The 10,854-nt window shown below is 36.9% G+C and overlaps 1 long non-coding RNA gene across 1 annotated transcript in view; it reads right to left on the bottom strand.

Moving 5' to 3' along the window:
* Window positions 1–10,854, bottom strand: part of LOC106632501 — a 32,514-nt gene that overhangs the window by 18,216 nt on the left and 3,444 nt on the right. The window lies entirely within an intron of this gene.

Genomic DNA, 10,854 nt, shown 5'->3' with positions numbered 1-10,854 from the left:
TAATGCTACGTTTTGGGATGAGAACGTGTTAGAACTACTAACACCTCATAAAAATGTGACAGTCACACAGTTTGGTTACAGCTTTATAGAGAAGTCTACAGTTTTTTAACTGAAATCTTAATAGACAAGTTCACCGATTCCATGTTTTATGTTTTTACAGTCATTGGTACTTTCTTTATAAAGTTGATCATTCAGAAAAACCCACTGTTTGACTGCTGAAACCATGAAATTTAAAACCAGTTTGGTTTATATTTACAAATAATTGACGCAGCCCTGAGCAATTCTAACTGAGCAAAGCAATTCTGAACAGTCAGTCATTAAAGACTCAGAACCAAGACAATCTAGATGTCTTTAGTACCCTCTCTGATAATCATTTTAAATAAATGCCCAAAAGAGTTGAAAAACGAATATCAATGTATTTTTTGCAATAAAGTTTCCACCAATTTATATTTATTCTATATTTGAAATAACAAGTCTGCGAAATGTGTTCGTATTTTATCAATAACACAGAATCAACATCTCCAAAGTATATTCTTCCTCAGATATGTTGCTATTAACATTGTACTGGTACATAGGTTAAATGGCCACTCTTGCTTACACTCACAGAAGCATCTAGAATAATTATTTAGGTCAACAAACCACCAAGCAGAAAATAACTAAAGGAAAACCACAGGAAACCATAAGGAGGTTAAAAAATGCAACATTTTAAGTAAGTCACTGGGAACTCAATAAAGCAAGAGCACAAAACCCACAGAACAAAAAACAAGAGAAGAAAAAACAATGTATGAAACTCAAATAAAAAAACTCCACAAATATTAGACTGCCAAACCAAGACATCAAACTAACAAGAGCTAAAAGACTCAAACAGGAACCCAATAAGGAAACACCAAAAGATAAACAATACGACAAATCTCAAAAACCATCTTAAACAACTGATTCTAGGAAGATTAATAATGTTGATAAACAAAAGGAACCTAGAATAAATAACAAACTATCAAACTAAACTCGAAACCTGCATTTCTAAATTAACAGGAACAAAAGTCAGACATAAGTTAAGCAAAAAAAAAAAAGACTGCAGCATCCAACTCACCATCTGGTTGGCTGGGTCATCATTTCATCCTCATTTGTCTTCTGTTCTTGTTTAGTTATTGTTGCTGCATATGATATTGTTCACATCCTGTTTTATTTTGATAGTATTTTGTCTCTTGTGCCTTGCATTTAGTCCACTTCCTCCCATTCGTCATTTTTTTCAATGCAGGTTCCACTCTTCAAATTAGCCCTCAGTGATTTTCTATACCGGTGTCTTTCATTCGTTCACGCTCAAGTTGCACTGTAGACTCACTTTCACTTAAAAGGCCGTGAATTATGTTTTATTTTTTACTTTAATTTAAAAACAAGATAAAGAGCTGTTTTTAAGATTTTATAGTGGTGGGTTTACATTACATTAGTTCTCCTCTGAGTCACCACATTGAGGTTGTAATAAATGAAAGCATTTCAAAACAAACACCTCTGTTGTTATTAGCGATCACATGCTTTTTAATATCCCATTTTGTGCACTCACTTGTTTTGTTAATGACTTTGAGCTGAATCAGCGATGAGATGTTGTCGTAATCACCCTTTACCTGAAATAACGATGTCATCATTGATTATAATGATAATCACAGTAATTTTTATAATTGCACAGCTTACACAAAAACTCTTTAGTTGTGTGCTATACCAGTTTCATAGCACAGCAATCTGCAAGTCAGAGAAAATCAGTCACCTCATCTCAAGACATTTGCTTTTAACAATGAAATCTGCAGCTTTAAATCCATTATTGAGAGTATTAACAGTGTCTTGCACATGTATAATTTTGAACAGTACAACTAGATTGCAGCAGTCATGGTTCCATCAGTAAAGGAAAGTCATCCAGGTCCTGAAGTAGTAAACCAGTTTCAGATAATCACATTGTTGCCATTATGTTTGACATTTGGTATGATGTTTCTTTATGAAGTTATGTGTTATTTTAATGCCACAGTCCAAAGAATATTTGCCCTAAGCTGACCCCACAAGTATTCAGTGGGGTTGAGTCAAGACTGCCATTTCATCCTCCCCATTCCCAAATTCTGGAGGAACTTTGATAAACCCTTTGTGTGAAAGTGAGCATTGTCATCTTAGATGATAGAGTTTGGTCTTAGTGATAAGGGATTGCCACTTGTTGCAGAATGTGTGTCTTCCCACATTCAGGAGTTTCCTGCTTTATTAATGGAGTTTTTGTAAAGATTTTGGTTTTGGTCATTTTGGCTTGGGCCAGCGGAAATAACAGTGCTTTTTGCAGTTTGCTTTAAGAGTTTGTGTTTAGGTTTCTGATTTTACAACCACAGCTAATCTTTTTTACATCTCATCCATGTGGTGAAATTCTGATTTTAAGGTTGGTCATGATGGTGTGCAGGATGTGGGTGAGCTTGAGGAAAGGAGAAATAGTGTTTTGAAACAGAAGTGCATGTGAGGCAAGATGAGGTCCTGCTTCCTCTTTGAGCTAACATGTGTCCTTAAAAGTAGCTCTGACGGTGTATTCACATAAATTTGTTCTCTTTAAGCTTTCAGTTACCTCACAGTGGGCCAGTTCCCGAGGCTCATGGGAAGAGCTCAAAGTTAAACAATCTCAACATAATAAGCTGTTTAAAGTTCAGGAAATTAGTTTTAGTATATAGTGAGATTCACTGAGATCAGACTACATAAAGTGTCACTTTAAATGAAATCCAACATCTATTTCATAAAAAAATAGTTTCCAATGAGAACACATCTGTAGTAACCAGATTTTGTAATTCTTTTAACAAGTCACATACGAACATCTGCAAATTTCTCATTTTTGGAGAACAGAGCAAAGCCGCAAACAGCAGTTTGGGTTAGGTAAGTGGTGAATAAACAAGAATGTAGTTTCATCATCAATCTTTTTTATACATATTCAGTTGTAGCAAGAGAGGAGTTAATTGTGCCATGCTAGAGTTAATAGTTTCTTATAGGATCTATGCTACATGTTTGACATTTAAGTAAAACTGAAAGCAGCAATAAAGGTATGCAAGCAGTCAGGGGCAGTCCTAGCCTATTTGGTGCCTTGGGCGAACAGAGGCAGATATCGTCCAAAATGAGGACAATGCTGGATAATACCTCAAACCCACTCAATGACGTGCTGGCTAGTCACAGGAGCACGCTCAGTGAGAGACTGAGATTACCAAAAAGCACCACTGAACGACACAGGAAATCATTCCTGCCTGTGGCCATCTCCCTGTACAACTCCTCCATCTAATACACTGTAAACACTGCAACGGTTGCACCCTTTTTACACACGCTCTTTTCTAGTCTGGAATATTCTTGTCAATTTTCTTGATATTTATTTATAATCACCTCTGTTAATTCTCAATATTTATAATTGAGTGATCTGTATATATTAGTGCTATTTCTTCAATTTGTAAAATCTGTAATATTTTGTATTGTTTGTAGTTTAGTCTTATTTCTTATTGGAGCAACTGTAACCCACATAATTTCCTTAGGGATTAATAAAGTATTATTAATATGATTCTGATTGTGTCAGGATGACCTGCCATTGTCCATTGACCCATCAGCTTACCTGTATCTTTTGCTTGTTTCTCCTCTTCTTTTCTCTTTTTTTTCCTAAACTGAGCGCCTGATGGCTTTGAACCTTTCTCGTCCATCTTCCATTGGTTTTAATTTTGCACTCCAGTATGAACACCCATCCCCCAACCCTTTTTTTTAATTTCTATTCTGTCAGCAGTATTTTTGTTGCATCATGCTGCTGTATATCGTATTTATGAACTATAACTGTGAAACCCTATAAGACTGAGGTTTATATTTATGATAAATCCTTAGAGTAACAGCCATCACTAGGGGGTGGTGAATTGTTAATCATGAGATTTCCAAATGGACTGTGCTCTGTTGAAATGCTTGTGCAGTGGTGTGTTTTGGTTTTCTATCCCCCATTAGCGGGAAGTAAATGCGAGGTGCGCCTGTTTCTTGCCCACAGGGAGGAGAGAGAGGGAGGGGGGGTTCTGGTTGGCTGGAGCGGCATCTAATAACCAGCTCGCAAAAAAAAACAAAATTAAAATAAACCAACAAAATCTAAAACACCAGACATTGTGATACAGACTTATAATCTTCACCAATGTTTTTTTCTGAATTCTATCACACACATATACGCGTAGAGAGTGAGGGCCGCTCGGTGCGCCTGCCTTGTTCGCTTCTGCATGAAAAGTCTCACAACACAACCGTCGAAAGGGGAAGGGTCGGCTGCTTCCAAATAGAGCACATTTCATTCATAATGTTGTCAAATCCAAGACCATTATGTATTCATGATTTGAATCCTGGGTTGTGTGAAATCCCAGAAATAACCCTAGACAAAGTGAATCTGTGAACTAAGGTGTAGGTCTTGTTAGGTTATGTTGTGGTGATCCTCGGGTTGGGGATGGTGTTCATACTGGAGTGCAAAATTAAAACCAATGGAAGATGGACAAGAAAAGTTCAAAGCCATCAGGTGCTCAGTTTAGAAAAAAGTAGAAAAGAAGAGGAGGAGAAACGAGCAAAAGATACAGGTAAGCAGATGTGTCATTGGATAATGGCAGGTCATCCTGAAACAATCAGAATCAGAATACTTTATTAATCCCTAAGGAAATATATGTGGGTTACAGTTGCTCCAATGAAGAAATAAGACAAACTCGCAGAACAATACATTAATATGTTACAGATTTTACACATTTAAGAAATAGCACTAATATATACAGATCACTCAATTATAAATATGAGAGATTAACAGAGGTGATTATAAATAAATATCAAGAAAATTGACAAGAATATTCCAGACTAGAAAAGAGCGTGTGTAAAAAGGGTGCAACCTTTGCAGTGTTTACAGTGTATTAGATGGAGGAGTTGTACAGGGAGATGGCCACAGGCAGGAATGATTTCCTGTGTCGTTCAGTGGTGCTTTTTGGTAATCTCAGTCTCTCACTGAACGTGCTCCTGTGACTAGCCAGCACGTCATTGAGTGGGTTTGAGGTATTATCCAGCATTGTCCTCATTTTGGACGATATCTGCCTCTGTTCGCCCAAGGCACCAAATAGGCTAGGACTGCCCCTGACTGCTTGCATACCTTTATTGCTGCTTTCAGTTTTACTTAAATGTCAAACATGTAGCATAGATCCTATAATAAACTATTAACTCTAGCATGGCACAATTAACTCCTCTCTTGCTACAACTGAATATGTATAAAAAAGATTGATGATGAAACTACATTCTTGTTTATTCACCACTTACCTAACCCAAACTGCTGTTTGCGGCTTTGCTCTGTTCTCCAAAAATGAGAAATTTGCAGATGTTCGTATGTGACTTGTTAAAAGAATTACAAAATCTGGTTACTACAGATGTGTTCTCATTGGAAACTATTTTTTTATGAAATAGATGTTGGATTTCATTTAAAGTGACACTTTATGTAGTCTGATCTCAGTGAATCTCACTATATACTAAAACTAATTTCCTGAACTTTAAACAGCTTATTATGTTGAGATTGTTTAACTTTGAGCTCTTCCCATGAGCCTCGGGAACTGGCCCACTGTGAGGTAACTGAAAGCTTAAAGAGAACAAATTTATGTGAATACACCGTCAGAGCTACTTTTAAGGACACATGTTAGCTCAAAGAGGAAGCAGGACCTCATCTTGCCTCACATGCACTTCTGTTTCAAAACACTATTTCTCCTTTCCTCAAGCTCACCCACATCCTGCACACCATCATGACCAACCTTAAAATCAGAATTTCACCACATGGATGAGATGTAAAAAAGATTAGCTGTGGTTGTAAAATCAGAAACCTAAACACAAACTCTTAAAGCAAACTGCAAAAAGCACTGTTATTTCCGCTGGCCCAAGCCAAAATGACCAAAACCAAAATCTTTACAAAAACTCCATTAATAAAGCAGGAAACTCCTGAATGTGGGAAGACACACATTCTGCAACAAGTGGCAATCCCTTATCACTAAGACCAAACTCTATCATCTAAGATGACAATGCTCACTTTCACACAAAGGGTTTATCAAAGTTCCTCCAGAATTTGGGAATGGGGAGGATGAAATGGCAGTCTTGACTCAACCCCACTGAATACTTGTGGGGTCAGCTTAGGGCAAATATTCTTTGGACTGTGGCATTAAAATAACACATAACTTCATAAAGAAACATCATACCAAATGTCAAACATAATGGCAACAATGTGATTATCTGAAACTGGTTTACTACTTCAGGACCTGGATGACTTTCCTTTACTGATGGAACCATGACTGCTGCAATCTAGTTGTACTGTTCAAAATTATACATGTGCAAGACACTGTTAATACTCTCAATAATGGATTTAAAGCTGCAGATTTCATTGTTAAAAGCAAATGTCTTGAGATGAGGTGACTGATTTTCTCTGACTTGCAGATTGCTGTGCTATGAAACTGGTATAGCACACAATTAAAGAGTTTTTGTGTAAGCTGTGCAATTATAAAAATTACTGTGATTATCATTATAATCAATGATGACATCGTTATTTCAGGTAAAGGGTGATTACGACAACATCTCATCGCTGATTCAGCTCAAAGTCATTAACAAAACAAGTGAGTGCACAAAATGGGATATTAAAAAGCATGTGATCGCTAATAACAACAGAGGTGTTTGTTTTGAAATGCTTTCATTTATTACAACCTCAATGTGGTGACTCAGAGGAGAACTAATGTAATGTAAACCCACCACTATAAAATCTTAAAAACAGCTCTTTATCTTGTTTTTAAATTAAAGTAAAAAATGAAACATAATTCACGGCCTTTTAAGTGAAAGTGAGTCCACAGTGCAACTTGAGAATGAACGAATGAAAGAAATCACTGAGGGCTAATTTGAAGAGTGGAACCTGCATTGAAAAAAATTATGAATGGGAGGAAGTGGACTAAATGCAAGGCACAAGAGACAAAATACTATCAAAATAAAACAGGATGTGAACAATATCATATGCAGCAACAATAACTAAACAAGAACAGAAGACAAATGAGGATGAAATGATGACCCAGCCAACCAGATGGTGAGTTGGATGCTGCAGTCTTTTTTTTTTTGCTTAACTTATGTCTGACTTTTGTTCCTGTTAATTTAGAAATGCAGGTTTCGAGTTTAGTTTGATAGTTTGTTATTTATTCTAGGTTCCTTTTGTTTATCAACATTATTAATCTTCCTAGAATCAGTTGTTTAAGATGGTTTTTGAGATTTGTCGTATTGTTTATCTTTTGGTGTTTCCTTATTGGGTTCCTGTTTGAGTCTTTTAGCTCTTGTTAGTTTGATGTCTTGGTTTGGCAGTCTAATATTTGTGGAGTTTTTTTATTTGAGTTTCATACATTGTTTTTTCTTCTCTTGTTTTTTGTTCTGTGGGTTTTGTGCTCTTGCTTTATTGAGTTCCCAGTGACTTACTTAAAATGTTGCATTTTTTAACCTCCTTATGGTTTCCTGTGGTTTTCCTTTAGTTATTTTCTGCTTGGTGGTTTGTTGACCTAAATAATTATTCTAGATGCTTCTGTGAGTGTAAGCAAGAGTGGCCATTTAACCTATGTACCAGTACAATGTTAATAGCAACATATCTGAGGAAGAATATACTTTGGAGATGTTGATTCTGTGTTATTGATAAAATACGAACACATTTCGCAGACTTGTTATTTCAAATATAGAATAAATATAAATTGGTGGAAACTTTATTGCAAAAAATACATTGATATTCGTTTTTCCAGAAGCTCTTTTGGGCATTTATTTAAAATTGATTATCAGAGAGGGTAATAAGACATCTAGATTGTCTTGGTTCTGAGTCTTTAATGACTGACTGTTCAGAATTGCTTTGCTCAGTTAGAATTGCTCAGGGCTGCGTCAATTATTTGTAAATATAAACCAAACTGGTTTTAAATTTCATGGTTTCAGCAGTCAAACAGTGGGTTTTTCTGAATGATCAACTTTATAAAGAAAGTACCAATGACTGTAAAAACATAAAACATGGAATCGGTGAACTTGTCTATTAAGATTTCAGTTAAAAAACTGTAGACTTCTCTATAAAGCTGTAACCAAACTGTGTGACTGTCACATTTTTATGAGGTGTTAGTAGTTCTAACACGTTCTCATCCCAAAACGTAGCATTATACGCTATGTGATAAATCGTCGGTATGTTACGCTTCCGGAATGAGAACAATCTCGTTGTTCACATACAGGCAGTCTGCAGGTGTTTTACACAGAAACACCACACTGAGTTTCAATTTGGTAGTATTCTCGTTATCTTCCATCACATTAACATGACAAGAGACCAGTTAAACCACAGCACTGTTAGCTGATGAAACTGTGCAGCAGGGGCAGCAGCAGCAGTTCAGGTATTTGAGTCCCCTCATTATTGTCACTCTTAGTTTGGATTCTAGCACAGATGTGAATATAAAATCTAAATCTAAAGTGATCAGTAGTTAGCAGTTTTATAAATATTTATATTGATGTGTAACTACAGTTTGCTGACAAGCCTGATAAACTACCGTGAGTATAATTTATATATGTATAATCCTTTTTTAGCAGCTCTAAACTAAACCAAGGCTTATGCTAAGCCTAACATTTTATACTTGCATATGTGTCACTGTGTGGATATTTTTCGTACGTTATCCTCCTCCTTGTGTTTAATGCATTGGACAACGTGGACGTGTGTTACCAGATGTGTGTGTGTGTGTATATATATATATATATATATATATATATATATATGATTTCACAATATAGCTTTATAAAAAATGAACTTTGACCCTACTATCTTCTACCTGCCCACTGGATGCAACAGCTGTGGACTGTACGCTCTCTGGTCAAAATGGTTTTCTGTGGAATGTTTCAGCAGTACAAATTCAGCAGCAGCAGAAGGAAAACTCAAAAGTGATTTTTAACTTATTTCATATCGTAAATCTTTACAGAGTTACGAAACGCAATAAGGAACATGATCGCAAGGTACCATGAATGCCTGTTTTTGAGGTATGGTTTGGTTAATTTAACACTTTATTTTTGAGATGCTGCAAAAGGATTTTGCAGATCAGCTACTAATTTGTTTTTAAAACCTTGAATTTTTTGTGTGACACTTTTCTCTCTGTGAGTTTTGCTGTTATCAGACACCATTGAAAGTTAGACACCCACTGTGGGGATTTTGCATCTGATGTTGTGCTGCGTTGTAGCCCCATTGATGCTTGTTGAATATCCCATTGATCATTTCCACTGATTTATATATCTACTGGCTTGAATGTTTTTGCGCTCTCTTGTCTCTTCACTGTGGCCACAGAACAAAAAAAAGCAAAAAAGCTAATCAAAAAATCGAACACTGGTACCACAGTCATTTTGTGGTTGACCATTGTAGATCTAAAGACAGGTGAACTGCAGCTTGTAAGTGTCAGAGCAGAACGTTGTGAAAAGGTTTAGACTGTTTTTTAGTGTTTAATAAGCATATGCTTCCTGTTCAGTATCAGAATGAAATTACAGCTGGTGCTAACAGACTGGGATCAGGCAGGTCTCATTATTTTTTCTTCTGTCTGTCAATCCTGCAGTAGCCCAGGGTCACAGCTGTTAATTGTAGAACAGTTCAACAGATGTCAGTTATGACATTACACCTGAGTTTTACAGCTCATTACTTACAAACAAAGAAATCCCTCGCTTCAGTTTAACCATACAGAGAGTTGTTTCCTGTGTCTGTGTTCATGACAAAGCTCAGAACCGCAGATTAAGATTATTTATAGATCTGTGCTGATTGTGAGCTGCAAGATCAGAGTCAAGCAAAAACGTGTTTCTGAAATATGATAAAAATAAAGGAAAACAAGAAAGAAAAGAAAGAAAAAGGCTGTGTCTATCTGCACATCTGACAGTGTGATGTTAAAAAGATGGAAATCAGTTGCAAACTTAAAACACACTCTACAAGCAGTCATTAGAAGGCAAGCAACATTATGAGTTTTAGTGCTGAATTAGAGCCGTCCTTTTAAAATGATGCCATCAAAGTTCCCTTCACTGCTGAAAAACAGATAGTGACCTCAGTCTTGTTACAGGGCTTATAAATGGCATCTGTCATTTATGGATCTGTCATCTAGAGCGGGTCAGCTACTAATGCAAGGTTGCTGGTTCAACCCCTGGCTGCTCCAGGCTTCATGTTCCAGTATCCTTGGACAAGGATGCTTTCATCATTGTTGATCGAAAACACTTTGCAACTCGACTAAGCATGTAGTAATAATAATGGATTGCATTTATATAGCGCTTTTCGAGAACCTCAAAGTGCTTTACAATACCACTATTCATTCACTCTCACATTCATACACTGGTGAAGGCAAGCTACAGTTGTAGCCACAGCTGCCCTGGGGCAGACTGACAGAGGTGAGGCTGCCATATCGCGCCATCGGCCCCTCTGGCCATCACCAGTAGGCGGTAGGTGAAGTGTCTTGCCCAAGGACACAACGACCGAGACTGTCCGAGCCAGGGCTCAAACCGGCAAGCTTCCGATTACAAGGCGAACACCCAACTCTTGAACCACGATCGCCCTGTATGTATTAGCCATACTCATCTACATGTGGATGTCACACTTTTATGGATGTAATAGGTTGCATTAAACTGCAGTACCAGCAGATGGAGACATTCTATTTCAAGCCAACATGAAAACAGTCTTGGAAAATATTTAGAGAAACATTATTAACACATTGTAATTATACTCAAATACATATCAGCCACCTAGCTTAATCATCTCTGGCGTAGTAGGAGTCTGGTATGTATTTCATACCTTCCTTGGTCACTCGAAATCTCTCTCCT

The sequence above is a fragment of the Haplochromis burtoni genome, unplaced genomic scaffold (assembly GCF_018398535.1).
Source record: "Haplochromis burtoni strain Fernald_Lab_line unplaced genomic scaffold, NCSU_Asbu1 Contig_690, whole genome shotgun sequence".
NCBI classification, from domain to species: domain Eukaryota; kingdom Metazoa; phylum Chordata; class Actinopteri; order Cichliformes; family Cichlidae; genus Haplochromis; species Haplochromis burtoni.
The sequence above is the reverse complement of the archived record's forward strand: the minus strand, read 5'-3'. Positions and strand labels throughout refer to the sequence as shown.